The sequence below is a fragment of the Macrobrachium nipponense genome, chromosome 3 (genome assembly GCF_015104395.2).
Source record: "Macrobrachium nipponense isolate FS-2020 chromosome 3, ASM1510439v2, whole genome shotgun sequence".
NCBI lineage: Eukaryota > Metazoa > Arthropoda > Malacostraca > Decapoda > Palaemonidae > Macrobrachium > Macrobrachium nipponense.
Window position 1 is genome coordinate 109121790 of NC_087202.1, and position 16830 is coordinate 109138619.

At 37.1% G+C, this 16830-nt stretch overlaps 1 long non-coding RNA gene across 1 annotated transcript in view; it reads left to right on the plus strand.

The window, feature by feature from the left end:
- Positions 1-10741: 10741 nt before the first annotated feature.
- The window catches only part of LOC135221952 (uncharacterized), a 43089-nt gene continuing 37000 nt past the window's right edge, over positions 10742-16830 (plus strand). Inside the window, exon 1 of the long non-coding RNA XR_010316138.1 lies at positions 10742-11208. This is a non-coding gene — a long non-coding RNA (uncharacterized LOC135221952). The remainder of the gene's footprint in view (positions 11209-16830) is intronic.

Genomic DNA, 16830 nt, shown 5'->3' on the forward strand with positions numbered 1-16830 from the left:
CAAGTAAAGCATATCATGGTCTACGTTCCTATCACATTGTAGTGTTAACATTCCCAGTCCATCACTCTCGGTTTAGGGATGCTTTTAGACAATCATCGCAGAAGTGATTGCTTACTTGACCCCTATCGTCCAACGCTTTTTCGTAATGAATTGCATTGAATCTGGCAAAACACGCATCTCTGGGCCCATTGTTATTTTTATTCTATTTTTATTTCCATCTTTCTTCCCCTTTACTCACATCACGATCGTCCGTTCCCCATGTTTCTTGATGAGATGCCGATTGCTGTGGTGCAGGCACGCGGTCCCGGCGTTGGTCTTGGTGGGTTTGTCTGTTTTTAGCAATGCAATGTGAGCCAAGCTAGCACTTCTTCCTGGTTTGAACCATGCATGAAGCGGTTTTGAACAACTGGAGTACTTACTAGTAGTAGGTTCACCTTACTTGAATTTCCCCAGACACTCCTTGGAGTCTTGTCTGTTACTGCAGATTGCGCAAATAGTGGGCCGTCTTCAGCGACCCTGGTGATGACCATAACGCAGGCATTGGAAGCACACATTCCGAGTCAAATTTGGGTTGGGACAGGTCCCCTGTAAAGTGACAAGAATTTTTCTAGAATGTGTCTTGTGTTTGGTTTCTCATGGCTGGCCGTCAGTGATATAGTAAATAAGGGAGTGCCAACAAAGGGTCCATGTGAACCTCGATTGGTTAAGAACAGATAATATCCTTCTAGGGTTTGTCATTCGGCCTTCAGGAAGTCCACTTTTTCTAAATCCTTTCTTCTTACAGTGAATTATGCCAGGGTTCCTCTTCTCAAGGGTAACAGTTGCCGCGTAGGAGGTCCGTCCTTCGTATGATGGTGCTAGGAATTTCGGCAGAGGAGAGTAATCGTCGTGCAATAAACTGGAGGTGGACGGGATGAGTGTAAGAAGGTGAGAAGAAGGTAGGAATAATCTCTGACTTACTTTATTTGCTTTAAGAAGGTAGGAATAATCTCTGACTTACATTATTTGCTTTAAGTAGGTAGGAATAATCTCTGACTTACTTTATTTGCTTCAAGAAGTTAGGAATAATCTCTGACTTACTTTATTTACTTTACCTTTCTCTATTGTCATAATTCAGTCAGTCTTTTAAATATAAAAGCTCCTCTGTTAGTAAGTTCTCGTCTCAAAATATATTTCATTGTAGTTTTTATTCATACCATGATTATGTAATTTTGATCATTTGAATTTCCTTGAGACTTTTTGTCATTCATTTTGTTTTCTCTTGATTCACAATAGTTTTTTTTTTTTTTTTTTTTTTTGCTTTTTGTTACTGTGTTAAGTGGTTTGATCATTTTGTTTTTCCTTTTAATTTCCTGTTTCATTGGTCGTCACTTTTACCTTTATATTATTACACTCTTTCCTCATTTACATGTACTTATTACATTAAAACATGTTTTTCTATGTACACATTGTGCATAGCCTTACTGCTGATGCTTGGTTCTACTGCTTTCACTGTATTACCCTGATAACGGAAGTTGAATTCCGTAAACATAAAGTGGAGCAAGTAAATTAGTGTCGAAGTTCATCAGCTTCTACTTCTTGTTAAAGAATAAGATTAATTTTGTTTTTGCCAGACAATGAAGGAATCAAATCTCGGAATAAATAAACTTAAATATTAGTTAGAACGGGCTAATTGAATAATGCTCTTTTTTTCTGCCTAAGTAAAGGATCACACAGAATTGAATAGTGTAAATCTAAAGCTTTCGTTTCATTGTGTATGGTTTTTTGACAGTGCTGTAGAGTAGATAATAAAATATCTTCCACTTGCTTGTTTCACGTTCCTCTTAGCCTTATACACTTTGTTTATGTATGCATACACTCACACACAGACACACATACAGACATACACACAGACACACGCACACACACACACACACATATATATATATATATATATATATATATATATATATATATATAGATATATATATATATATGAATTTACTTTTTTTTTTAGTTGAGTAAGAAATATGGGGTCTCTATCGAACGAGTTTGGAGAAATCCCCGATGAATTTCCTGCTCTTCTTGGTTGTTCATTTTTATTTCTGAAGAGTTACTCTTTGGTATTTTGTTTACATTTGCTGTCGGTTGTTTATTTTCAACACCGGACGATTTCCTCCTTTCTTATTTTCCTTATCCGATGGAAACGATTTTGTCTTCATTCTTTATATTTTAGTTTCGGAATACAGAGTCTGTTTAAACATTATTGCTGGTTATTCTCAGTCGCTTTCCCTCTTTTTGTATTTGTTTTATTTTCTAGTTCCTCTGGATCCTATCTCCTGTTTTACATTTATCTCCTTCGTTCCCTTTTTTCTCTCTCTCATATTCCTTCCAATATCGTTCACTTATTTTTGAGACTTTTCGCTCTGTATTTCCTCCTCAGCATCGGCTCTAATTGTCGCCATGATCCAACTTAGGTCTGCCACTGTGCACGAATAATTCTGCGGACTCGTTTGAAACTTCCAAGTATCGTGGGACTTGCAAACCTATATTTCCCATTTCCCCAGAGTCATTTCCCTTTTGCATACATCACCAAACACGGGAAAGACCGAGGTTGTTGTGTTTCCCTTCTTTGAAGACTTCATCTGTATTTACCATTTTTACCACATCTTTCGACGCGTAGTATATGATGCTGAAATTCATTGCTCAAACTATTCTCTATGTCGTTATTCTTGTACGCGTTGAAAGGAAAATGTTCCTTCACTTTTTTATTTTATTTTTTATTTTTATATTTTGGGGCGGTTTCCATTACTGTTTCCTAGTTTATCATTTGTAGACGTTCGTTAGTCCAGCTCTTCTGCGAAGGGTTTTTCAATTTCCCATTCTCTCTCCTGATGTTCCTTCCTTACGAACAAGAACATCTCTTCCATGAGAACTTTGGCGCGATTTCTGATGTGCCTCTTCCTGATACCAATTCCTTTTTTCTCATTTTCTTTCTCTCGTTTATTTTTCATTATGTATGTCGCTTAACTTCTCGATGATAGCGGAGGGGACGCAACGTTTCCTCACTTTTGACTAATTTGTGTCTGTTCAAGGCAGGTGAAATATGTTTTAATACAGTTACAATTTCAATGTCTTTTACTTCAGTTTTTTTGGTCGAGACCTCTGCTTTGTTTTGGCTATCTTGGGTCCTCCCGTTTCAGAGCGTCAAAGGTTTGGTGGTCTAACCTTTCTTCATTTTGTTTGGCTTATTTAAAATTAAGTTTGCTGTCATTATTGCGACTGTTCTGCCATTTGTGGAATGAAACTAATTTGATGCTTCCATTTGATAATGATAGTAATCTCCTTTTATTTCCTAATTAGATTCGTATTATAATTAAGCCTCCTCAGTTCCTTGATGTCTGAAGGCGGTGGGTTCAGGCACTGGAGATTTCCATCGGCGGATTTTGTTGCACTTTGCTTTTCACTAACCATTTCTTTCCCGGTTTTCCTCCTCCTGTCATATAGACTGGGTAATTACTTGGCATTCATAACTCCCTCCGCTGGGCAAATGCTATTTGCTTCGGATTACCGGTAATATTCGGACGCTTACCACCAATTTGCAGAGCCTTCCATGATTTCTTATGGCCTCAGGTTTTACGCTTCTGCTATCCATTAGCATTAGGTTCCCTGAGGTTTCCGCGATTTCTTGCACAAATTCTTTGAAGAATATATACCTTGCGTATTAATCTCTTATTACTTTTTTTTTCTGTTTCTTGACGTTCTTCCATTTTCTTCCAAGCTCATCTGATTTGCAGAATATTTTTAACCAAGAGCTCTTCTGAAATTGTTTCAGCAATGTTATTCTCCCCTTCAATTTTGCTTCTTGCAAAAAGAAAAGAAGAAGAAGTGCGTATCTCCCCTCCTTCTTTCTCTCGGTTTTTAAAAGCTGGCGATGAGGGAACGACTACTTTCCAGGGACTCTCCCCTCTACTCGCTCCCCTCGCTCTCACCAAGAGCTTCCAGTTTCCCAAATACACAACTTTACACCTGTTCAGGTTTTTAGTTCCTTCCCGAGATGTCGGGGCTGCCGCTTCCCCCCCCCCCCCCCCCCCCCCCCCCCCCCCCCCCCTCTCCCCCGCCTTTGCATTTATGAACCTTTTAAGTAATGACGTCACTTACTCTTAAGAGAAGACAGGTACAACTTCGAATGCGCGGATTTCTCGATTTCATGTTAGCATTACTGTTCCTAATACAGGCATTATCATACTTTTCTTGATATGAACAAAACAGCAGAATTTTATGTACAATTTTACTTACTAATACATTCATCAAGCAGATATAATCTTCGAAGCTAAAATGAGTTATGGATGAAAAACTTTACTGTTTATAAATCAATTTCATTCACGGGAGATTTGTATAAGTAATACTCTTTAGAGGTAAATAACAGCATTGAAAAAAAATCTGTGTGAGAATGGTGCCTTAAATCAGGATTGGTTTAGAAACAAGTCTACCGTCATTTACAAAATAACTTTACTGATATGTAAAATAGCATTAAAATGCTGATTCAAACGCGAGGGAATTTCGTACGAGTAGTTTACAATCTTATGTTATGATCACAAATACCAGAGAAAAATTAATGCATAGCACACGGAAAGGGAGACAGGTAGGCAAACATACATGCACAATTGTAGACAAGCACGCACAAATGCACGCATACAAAGGTATTTCAGATTCATACACTCTTCACCAACTAGGTCTTCCATTCTCTCCATATGACCGACTCATCTCAGATCACTCTTTTCACCTAAGCTGGCCTTTCTACCGCCCCTGCTTGTCTCTGTATTTTCACCCTTTCAACTCTTCTCATCCCACTTATGTTACATTATTTATGGAAGTATTCCAAAGAACAGAAGTATTACTTACACTTGACATTTGTTCCGTATCCAAGTGTACGAAATACCGTTTTATATTCAATGAACAAAAATGAAATAAATTGAAATATTCATTTTTTTAAGCTTTGACTTTAAGGTAGATTAGATGTGGAATATAAAATAACCACCTAACACCGATTTGCTTCCACTTGAAAAAATTAATCTCTAGACACCGAAGAAAAGTTTTTTTAATAAATGTCTAATTTTTAACCATATTTTAATCATGTTCTTTGTTCCTGACTAGTTCCAGCAGTGGTTCTAGCGACACACTTGCCACGTGTCTTAGGGATCGGGACCTTCCTCAATGACCAAAGCCTACAGAGGCCCAGGAGGACTAACTTTTTTTTAACTGACTCCATCACATTTACCATTACTTTGATATACTTTTCTACTTCTTATCTACTTATCAAACTATTCAATTGTCTTTGAAGCTATATGGGGCGTTATACAGAAAACAAAAATTAAATTGTCCTCAAGATAAAGATGCCTCGGTTACCAGGATGAGTAAGCTTACCCTCAGTTGATATAATGTGCAGTTCTTTTTCTTTCTTTCTCTGAAAAGTTACGATTTCTGACCTCTAGAATCGAGATTTGATTTGCGAAGAACAATTCCTCAATCAGTCTCGAAATTCCCTTATTCGTACTTCTTCTCTCTCTCTCTCTCTCTCTCAATGCAGACTTCGGCAGATCTGGGAAACCCTCTCTCATCCCTCCTAAATATTACCGTCTTCATTATCATAATTTCCATAACTGGACCATCACACATTTTGTAATGTTAACGTCCATATTTAACCGTTTTCATCTGCGTTGCTCAGCAGGCTACATGACACCAATGTAGCTTTAATAGAGACCTTCACGTTGTGGTTATAGTAATAGTATATCTGAATATTCATGTTGATGAAAAATCTCCATTTTCTGTCACGCAGGGTGCGTTATTGTCACCTTTTGTCAGGCGGGACAAAACGTAATGGCATCGTCGTTTTCTCTCTCTCCCAGACGCTGATGTTGGTGAAAGCAGCAACAACACAAAAGGGGACTGAGACAAAGGCTGTTATTTTCCCACTACTTCAGTCCCACCTTTCCTTTCCAGCTCCTTCTTAGTCATGCAACATAGGAAATGGTTCGAAGGCAATTTGCCAAATGACACGGTCACCCGGACGGCTCTTCTTAGTTCACGGAACTCCCGATGCGGAATCGTATATTGCTTAGGGATTACTACTCTCGCCATCAAGTGACAGGGCAGGAAATAATTCAAAACATATGAGGGGCAGATCGATGATCTGGGTTTCTAGGAACTTGTATCAGTAATGTAAGCGCGTCACTGTGCATCAATCAGATTTAAATTGGAAAATAATATCTATTGACCCGCGGAAGCCGATCAGTGAGTCAGAAAAAAAAGTTGTTTTTACATTTTATCTATTAATTAATTAATTAATCAATCAATTTTTTTAAACACTACAGTGAATTATGTTATTATGCTATAAAATGAGGGTAAAAGAAGTTATTGATGCAGAAATAGAATTATATTATGATATTAAATGAGGATAAAGGAAGTTATTGATGCAGAAATATAATTATATCATGATATTAAATGAGGGTAAAGGAAGTTATTGATGCAGAAATAGAAATATTTTATGATACAAAATGAGGGTAAAGGTAGATATTGATGCGGAAATAGAATTATAGAATGATATAAAATGAGGGTAAAGGAGGTTATTGATGCAGAAATAGAATTGTTTTATTATGTTATAAAATGAAGGTAAAGTAAAATATTGATGCATAAATAGAATTACATTATTATGATATAAAATGAGGGTAAAGGAAGTTATTGATGCAGAAATAGAATTATATTATGATATAAAATGAGGATAAAGAAGATATTGATGCAGAAATAGCATTATGTTACGAGATAGAAACCAAAGAATCGACTAGATTAAAATGAAACAATAATACTCAGAGCTAAGCAGTAGTAAACTCAGTGAAAGAACAGAACTAATGTAGACATAACAGAAATAATTGGAAGTACTCTAGTAAAAGAGGATTTATAGAATTAATTAGCATATATACAGCAGTAAGCCAACACTGATAGTCAGTGCTTAGTATTTACTATTTGCACATATACATACACATACACCTTTTACCTGTGAATTGAGAGCAAGTGGAACCTTTTAGTGAGATGAGTGGTCCCAGTTCTGCAATCGTTGCTGGATTAACTTGGGAATAAGAGACGCATAAGAAAAACATGTACAAACGAGGGTTATCAAACATTCAAGACACCCGTTTGGGGCAATGAATGTGTGTAGATTGGGGTTGAGAGAGAGAGAGAGAGAGAGAGAGAGAGAGAGAGAGAGCTCTTACTAATGGGTCATAATTAAAGGAAATTTAACGTTCGGCAGGGGAAGGTCCCGGAATCCGAGTTAATGAAAAATAAGAGGGACCAAGAGAGCGAAAGAAGAGCGCCCGGAAATGAGAAGGGAAGACAAGAAATGTGGAGATAGACAGTAAATGGACAGGGAAGACCAGGAAATGAAATGCAGAAAAGGGAAGAAGCTTCTAAATTATTCCGCGAACGTGGAGCAGCTGAGAGAGAGAGAGAGAGAGAGAGAGAGAGAGAGAGAGATAAGGGGTAAACGCTCTGCTAACAACTTGAGAAGACTTCATATGGAAACACTTGCAAGTTTTTTTTTTTTGTCTTCGTTTGCTATATTGTACTTTTCAGTTTCATGGCAACAAATTGCCGAGCTATGAAGAATTATTAATTAAAGATTATTTGCTGTTCACTTTCAAAGTCTTGGTCTACTAGAGTCTACAAACTCTTAGGGAAGTACACTGAGACTAATTCTTTTCATAGCAGTCAACATTTCAATTTCTGGGGAAATCGTGACGTTAGCTCAAATTTGCTACCAAAGGCATGTGCTTTAGAGAGAGAGAGAGAGAGAGAGAGAGAGATCGTACCAGAGAAAGGATGTACTGTAGTAGAGGGAGAGAAAGAGAAAGAGAGAAACTTCGCTCTTCTGCCAGAGAAGGTATGTACTCTAGTAGAGAGAGAGAGAGAGAGAGAGAGAGAAAACTCGCTCTTCTACCAGGGAAGGCATGTACTCTTGGAGGAGAGAGAGAAAAGAGAGAGAGAGAGAGAGAGAGAGAGAGAGCTATAAAACAAAGTAGATTCTCATCAATCGTGCATCTGATGTGTAGACCCGTCCCTTACGCCGCTCCTGATTGGCTGTTGATAAGCCAATCACAGGGCTGGAAACTCTCAGTCTCTCTCGAGAGTTCACATAGGCAGGATGTATGTTCCACCTCTCTTGAGGGATACTTTTGAAAGACGTATCTCTCAGGAGAGGTGGAACATACATCATGCCTATGGGAACTATCAGGAGCGTCGTAAGGGACTGGCCTTGACTTAAGATGCACGGTTGATGTGAATCTACTATAGTACAGTTATTCATTGCACTATGAGTATCCATAACTAAAACGTGAAGCATCCATGTGGGAATTTCAAAGGATTCATATGATGACAATTTTGCTCCTGATTTTTAGAGGTAAAAGATGGAAAGCTTTATATTGAATATTTAACAGCGCATGTATTTGGATATGTGTATATATATATATATATATATATATATATATATATATATATATATATATATATATATATATATATATATATATATATGTGAATTTTTGTCATTTATAAACGTAGGATGTTTCTATACTCAAAGTATAAAGCCAAAAGTATAATTTAATCCCTAATTATCTTTACCTTGCTAATAGCTGACACCGAAGGGGAATTATAAATAATTGATTGGTGCATCTGCTCCGGCCAGGATTCTCGAAGCAGATGCACTTATCAGTTATAATTTTCCTGGGTGTATTCTATTCCCAAGGTGGAATTAAATAGATATTAACTAGTTTGTTTTGGCTTTTTATTTGTGAATGTATATATATATATATATATATATATATATATATATATATATATATATATATACATATATAATATATATATATATATATATATTATATATATATATGTGTGTGTGTAACATATATGTATATATATATATATATATATATATATATAATATATATATGAATTTTATCACATCACTGTATTCATATACAATCATTAAACTACAAATGTTTTTTGATTACCAATTCGCTCTACCTCGGAAATAATATAGTCATATATGTTAACCGAAGGGGAATTTTTTATTTGACAAATTCGTCTTCTCGTGGGCTCGAATCAGGGAAGACAAGAACTCGGGACGAATAATTCACACCCAGTGAGAAATATAATAGATAAGTGCGTCTTCCTGGCCCGGATTCGAAGCGATACATTGTAGATTCTGTACAGAGGAAACTGGCTATGAAGACTGTGTTGTACGCATTCTTGTCAACGTCCTTTCACTTCTACTTTCTCTATTTCCATTTGCTTACTTTGCTACCCGAGTTTCGGTCACTGTTTCACTGATTGCAGGGAGAGACGCCCTATTTTCTTTGAAGGTTCATTGTACTTTTCCGTACTTCCTTTGTGCCATAACAACAAACAAACTTTCCCTCGCACACTTATGCAGAAGGTGATCCTCAAGTGACAGAGACGTCAATCAGTTGTACCTGGTTATATGCACGTTTGAGTTTCTTTAGGGGTCCTTTGCTCCCATAGTGACAAATTGGCTTGGCGAAAGATATCCCCCCAAAGGAGGTTTAGTGTGCAATTTACGCCTCCATAGGATGATTTTTTTTCAGCGGATGGCTGTGGAAAGAAAAGGACTCTCTCTCTCTCAGGACACTAAGCATCTACAACATCAGAATGACAAGGGTACTGGACTTGCATCCTCATTCCTTGTAGAAATTATGATACCTTGTGGTGTAGGGTCTTGCAGCCTTATATCTTAATTAAATAAACACACGAAACCGTTTTGAGGATGTTCATATTATGTACGGGTTGTCTGAGGGTTAAGGTACTGGCTTGCAACTTCACTCTTTATGAAATGGTATTCATAAAAACAAGAGGAATCACGAAATTCTATCTTATTCTTCAACAAAATTGGTCTTATGTGTCATGACGTTACACACCCATCATTGGCTGCTGGGTAATGACGTCATACCCTTCATCAATATGTTGGATGTATTTTTTTACTCTATTACTCATGGTGAAGGGCATTGTTTGTATAAATAAACCCGCATTTCTGTCCAAGAGATTTCTGCATGATTGGAAAGTGAATAACAATTGTTGTTTTCTTATAGGCTTACAGTAGTGTATATATTCAGCAAAATATTGAGTGACGTAGGTATTTAGAAATTATTTCGTCTGAAAAAATAAATTATATGGAGAATTTCTGTACGTAAATTCTGACAATACAAGCAATCTGCGGCACATCACACGACTGATGATAAATAATAATTGCACTCCATACCTGAATTCCCCTTTCATTTATATTGTTATGATCATCATCGGTTACGTTGTGTGCGCATCGTTGATTTTGCTCAATTTCAGTTTTATATAGAATCTAGGATTGTGTGAAAATTATCACCATACGTAAGCAGTAAATCTTAACTCAACCAAAATGATCTTTCACTTTCAGTCACTTTTATCACGAAATGGAATTAAAATCTAATTGGTACTTTTATAGATGTTGTAATAAGTTAAATAAATCGTGTTATAACGGGAAATCACAGCTACCTACGACAGAGCAAGAACGTTACGATACTTAAAAGCCCATTCAAAATTTCAAACGCTGTAGCTATTTGGCTGTAGGTTTCGATTCCGTTCTTTTAAATTTCAAATGAGGTCGATGTTTGCCGTGAACAAATACGCAGAGTCGCTTCCAGTTATTTCAATTATGGAAGTATACGTTAAATGGGTTTTATAACAATTTATTACATCCCATAGGAAAATGAACGTTCGGGATTTATTGTGAAAGGCCGTCATTTACAAGAATTCATTTTCTAAAAGAACGATTTCAAATTTAATATTATGTGGGGTGTGATTTACATGATGAAATAGAAAATGTATGTTTGAAATGTTTAGAATTATTTTCTTTCTCATGTGAGAGATACTACTAAGAATTAGAAAAATGATTCTGGAAACTTGAAAATGTTTTGGCAGAATTATTATGGGAACTAGGGTGGAAGTTGGAACTCAAATTTGGAACCTAGTATCAACCTACTTCAACCTACATGCTACATCAAGTAACCAAGTTTCAACTGGGCAACATACGGCCGGACGTCAGTCATGACGGTAGAGATACCCTTCAGATCTATTTAAGTGAAATAAAGTCTCCTTTGTCAATCATTCAGCTTCAAGACTAAGGTAAGATACATACAGGTAGGCCAGGACTTTGTGAATTTGAATTGGTCATCACTGTAAAATTTAAGTTATCCTAAATCAAATACTATGTATTTTTCTATGACTTTGGCCTAATGTGCTATGTAAACTATTCTAATGTTTGTCTCATTGGCATATGACCTAACCAACAACAACTAGGTATCCTAACCTACGCATGGTGCCAGGATCTTACCCCCTGTGCATGATATTAATTTGAAGCCTGTGGATATTTTGCCTTGTCGCTGTAGGCTACGCACATCTCTGTTTAGCCGGCATTTCTGGTTCTAGGCTAATTTCATATTTTGCTATCCAGGGTAGTTGCATGTTGCCTAATGTTATGCACGCAGCTTGTATTGTTTTGCCAGCTTTTGTTATAAAGCTGTGAGCTGGCAAGAAATCACACACTCTTTTGCTGGAATTAGGCTAGACAGATAACGGGTTATTCAGTCCAATTTATAGAAATTTTGGTTTCCTTTAATAAATTTTTCAAAAAGTAAAGTCTGCTTTCAATAAGATGCATCTCATTAAATTAGGGGGAACAACCGTCTGGACTAGCGGATCCAGTTTCCACCTCGTGTGAAGCCACACTCCGAAAAAGTACTTTAACACGTCCTGACACCGGAAGTGGGCATCAGTCACGAGTTGTTGGTGGTGAGAGCAACAGCTCGAGACCTCTACTCTCCTTTCGAAGTAAGTAATTTTTCCAAAGTTAGAAATTAAGGTCATTTTAAGATTAAACAGAGGTTAATGAAAGTCTGGCTCTATGCAGTGCACACATACTACCTCCATGACGCTTTTGAAATATTTACTTACAACTCAGAATATTTAGATGATTGATGCTATTTCGATGTTTGCAGAGTCACTTGTGTCAATAAACTTCCCATTCCATGTGCTAAATCCGCACACCACTTGTACCCATAGACGCTGGGGCACTTTCTTCACAAAAATCGTAAACAATGACTTCCACCCACGACTTATCCAAGGAAACTGTGATTTTTGGTAGAATAAGAAGCGTGCACTAGGTAATTATTTAAATAAATAGTTGGTAATTCTTCAGAAGCAAGCTGCATCACCATTTTCTAAAAAGCAATTAATAATCCTTCATTTTATGGTGTATATTCAATTAATCTGATTTTATTTTCTTGAGGAAATGTTATCTTAACCCCCTTTTCCACCCAGCAGGCTTGGGGGGCCCCAGTTGGGAATCAGGAGCTTTGGGTGGGGAAATACCAGAAAGGAGTGCTTTGCAGCAATAATAATCATAACAAATGCATAATAAAGACAAGATCACCAGCTAACCTAACATTCCCCACTTAACCTAACTTAGAAGCCATATCCTCACCTAGGAGGGGGGGCAGGGGCTGCGCCCCCTTGTGACCCGCCCCCCCACTTTGCCACCATATTAAGTTATAGGATGAACGGTGGACAAAAAAATTGACAAAAGTATAGACCCACTTACCCGAATATTATGGAGTTGGAGGATATAATAATGCTTGGGAAAGCTGCAATTCCCCTTCAGCCAAGTTATAAGAAAAGTTAGGACCACACCATAACTTAAACTTCAATTTAACTTCAAAATAGAGATGGGATTTTCAAACCACGTCCCTTGAGACAAGGAACCCTAAAATTACATAGCTTACGCCGACGTCCTTTCGTCACTACAGAGTGATCACACCTAAAGGCGTTCCTATCACTTGTAGTCGATCCGACAAATAGCTCCACAACACTCACAGCATTTTTGCTTTAGAATTAAATTATGCCTTTGAGCATATTCAATCAACTTCTTTACCACCACTAGACAAATAATGATAAAATTCACTGTATCCCACATTGCACTGCAAACAATTGGTAGGAAATCGATGGTCTCTTGTCAACATTAATGCCAGAAGGGCCAGCCACTGCCTCTGCCATAGCTACAGTATGACAAAATGCCGGGTTTTCCTTCATTATTCGAAGTATTCAGTCAAACAAGGATACCAGTAGACACTGGGCAGGTAACTTTATTACTCCGCTGAAATCCTAGTGAAACTTTATTTTCGACAGAAGTTGTTCGTAATTGGTTATGTAACCCATGACGTCATAACGATGTCACACCTCTCAGCCAATAATGAGTAACAAACTGCTTTTGTTTGCGTAAGAAAGTGAGTTGACCCTTAAACGCCTACTGGACATATTTTACATCTATGAATATTGTCTGTTGGGTGCTTAACCCCTTAACGCCGATTGGACGTATTAAACGTCGACAAAAATTGTCTGTCAGGTGCCGAACCGACATACGAAACGTCAACGAAAAAAGTTTTTTAAAAATTGGCGGAAAAATAGTTATAGGCTTACTAGGCAAAAACTTTTGAATCACGCGCCATGGGGGATGCTGGGAGTTCACGGATCAAGCTGTTGTTTTGTTTACAATAGTTACCCTGGTGCGCAAGCGCGAATTTCTTTCTTCTCGCACTAAAAAGCATCAGCGACACATCTTAGAAATTATTTCATGACATTGACATAAATTTTTGCACCATTTTATATTAGCCGTTGCATAGAGTTTTATATATGAAAATGTGCGCAATTACATGTGGAATACAACAAAAAACAACTCATGGTGGTAGCTTTTATCAGTTTTGAAATATTTTCATTTAAATAACGATAAGTGCCAAAATTTCAACCTTCGGTCAACTTTGACTCTACCGAAATGGTCATAAAACGCAATTGTAAGCTAAAAATTTTATATTCTAGTAATATTCAATCATTTACCTTCATTTTACAACAAATTGGAAGTCTCTAGAACAATATTTCAATTTATGGTGAATTTATGAAAAAAAAACTTTTTCCTTACGTCCGCGCGGTAACTCTTCCGAGTCCGATTGTCGTAATGTTTGCACAGTTTTATATTAGCCGTTACATAAAGTTTTATATATGGAAATGTGCGCAATTTCATGTAGAATACAACGAAAAACAACCCATGGTTGTAGCTTTTATCAGTTTTGAAACATTTTCATATAAATAACGATGTGCCAAAATTTCAACCTTCGGTCAACTTTGACTCTACCGAAATGGTCGAAAAACGCAATTGTAAGCTAAAACTCTTACATTCTAGAAATACTCAATCATTCACCTTCATTTTGCAAGAAACGGGAAGTCTCTAGCACAATATTTCGATTTATGGTGAATTTTAGAAAAAAGCTTTTTCCTATGTCCGCGCGGTAACTGCCGAAAAAATCATAAATTTTTTTGTCCGATTGTCGTAATGTTTGCACAGTTTCATATTAGCCGTCAAATAAAGTTTTATATATGAAAATGTGCGCAATTTCATGTAGAATACAACAAAAAAAACAACCCATGGTTTTGAAATATTTTCATACAAATAAAGATAAACGCAATTGTAAGCTAAAACTCTTACATTCTAGTAATATTCAATCATTTACCTTTAGTTTGCAACAAATCAGAAGTCTCTAGCACAATATTTCGATTTATGGTGAATTTATGAAAAAAAAAAAAAAAAAAAAAAAAAAAAATTTCCTTACGTCCACGCGGTAACTCTTTCGAAAAAAATCAGAAATTTTTTAGTCCGATTGTCGTAATGTTTGCACTATTTTAAATTAGCCGTTACATAAAGTCTTATATATGAAAATGTGCGCATTTTCATGTAGAATACAACAAACAACAACCCATGGTTGTAGCTTTTATCAGTTTTGAAATATTTTCATATTAATAACGATGTGCCAAAATTTCAACCTTCGGTCAACTTTGACTCGACCGAGATGGTCAAAAAACGCAATTGTAAGCTAAAAATATTACATTCTAGTAATATTTAATAATTTACCTTTATTTTGCAACAAATTGGAAGTCTCTAGCAAAATATTTTGATTTATGGTGAATTTATGAAAAAACTTTTTCCTTACGTCCGCGCGGTAACTCCCGAAAAAATCATATTTTTTCGTCCGATTGTCGTAATGTTTGCACCATTTTAAATTAGCCGTTACATAAAGTTTTATATATGAAAATGTGCGCAATTTTATGTAGAATACAATTAAAAACAACCCATGGTTGTAGCTTTTATCAGTTTTAAAATATTTTCATATAAATAACGATAAATAGAAAAAATTCGACCTTCGGTCAACTTTAACTCGACCGAAATGGTCGAAAACTCCAATTGTAAGCTACAACCCTTACAGTCTAGTAATATTCAACCAATTAACTTCATTTTACAACAAACGGGAAGCCTCTAGCAGAATATTTCGATTTATGGTGAATTTTTGAAAAGAGCTTTTTTTTTATGTCGGCGCATTACGAATTCATGCATCATATTGTGATAATATTTTCTCTGTGTTGCTTTGATCGTTTTACAATTTGTTATATACCAAAATAATCGCAATTTAGTGTACAATACAACGAAAAAATAATTAACTCATTAGCTTCAACTGTTCTGCTCACAGCGCGATTTGTATACAATTATATATGAAATTTTATTTTTGCGCTGTCATATATCCCAATATTTATATATGATAATGATTTTTTTTTCATTTCTGATGGCTGCATACTAAACTTCAGGCAATGGAAAAAAAGGAGCCAGAAATGAACTCTTAATCTTGAAAATTAAGCGTGCTGTGATTTTTTGAAAAAAAAAAAAATTTTTCCACTTCGGCGCACACTCGCAAATGCTGCCAGCATACGGGAAACACTTTCGGAAATACCGGCTCGGCGTTTAAGGGTTAATTGACATATAATACATTGACGCAAAAAAGTCTTTTTAAATTCGCGGAAAAATAGTTATAGGCCTCCTTGGCAAAAACTTTTGAATCACATGCCTTGAGGGATGCTGGGAGTTCATGGATCAAGCTATTGTTTTGTTTACAAGCGTTACCCGCCGCACATGTGCGAATTGCTTTCTTCTCGCACCAGCAAGCATCAGCGACGTGTCGTCCAAGAACGATCTTTTGCCACAATCGTGTTTTGCCGAACTTTTGCAAGTGTTTGAGTATTGTGGTGGTACAAGACACGTAGAGATGTCTGAACGTCGAATGGAGCGAGAAAGGCTCGTTTTGCCTCTCGGTAGGGATTGTGTGAGACGTACTTTGGACTTGGATGCTGGAGAGGGACCAAGCAACCAAGATGACTTAGCTCCTCAACGCCGTTCCGTGCGGACTCGTGTGGCTGAAAGTGTTCAAGCACCACATCGTGTGCCTTTTATGACCCCTAGGAAGCATTAGGGTGTCCTGAGGGGCATTCGTAGGCCATTTGGGAGGTCTCGAAGAAAAGTACATAAACGATTACTTGCTGGAGCTTGATTGGGAGCAGCTCGCAAGTCCTCATTTTGATGGTGGTTGGTCATCTAGTGACGAGGACATCACTCCCGATGTTAGTGATGATGAATATTCGCCCCCAATGTCCGTGCGGGATCACAGGCTGAAGTAAGTGGTTTTAGTGCCTATGAGGGGGAGTCTGAGGAGGAGGAGTTGTCGATATCTAGTTTTGTTGTTGAGGACGACACAAAAAGCGAGGGCCTAAGTGAGGGAATGGGCCAAGAGGTGGGGGGGGCGGTTCGAGTACAAAACCGTGCCCAAGTACATGTGCGTTGGAACGTAGCACCAGCGTAGGTGAAGGCTGCTCGTC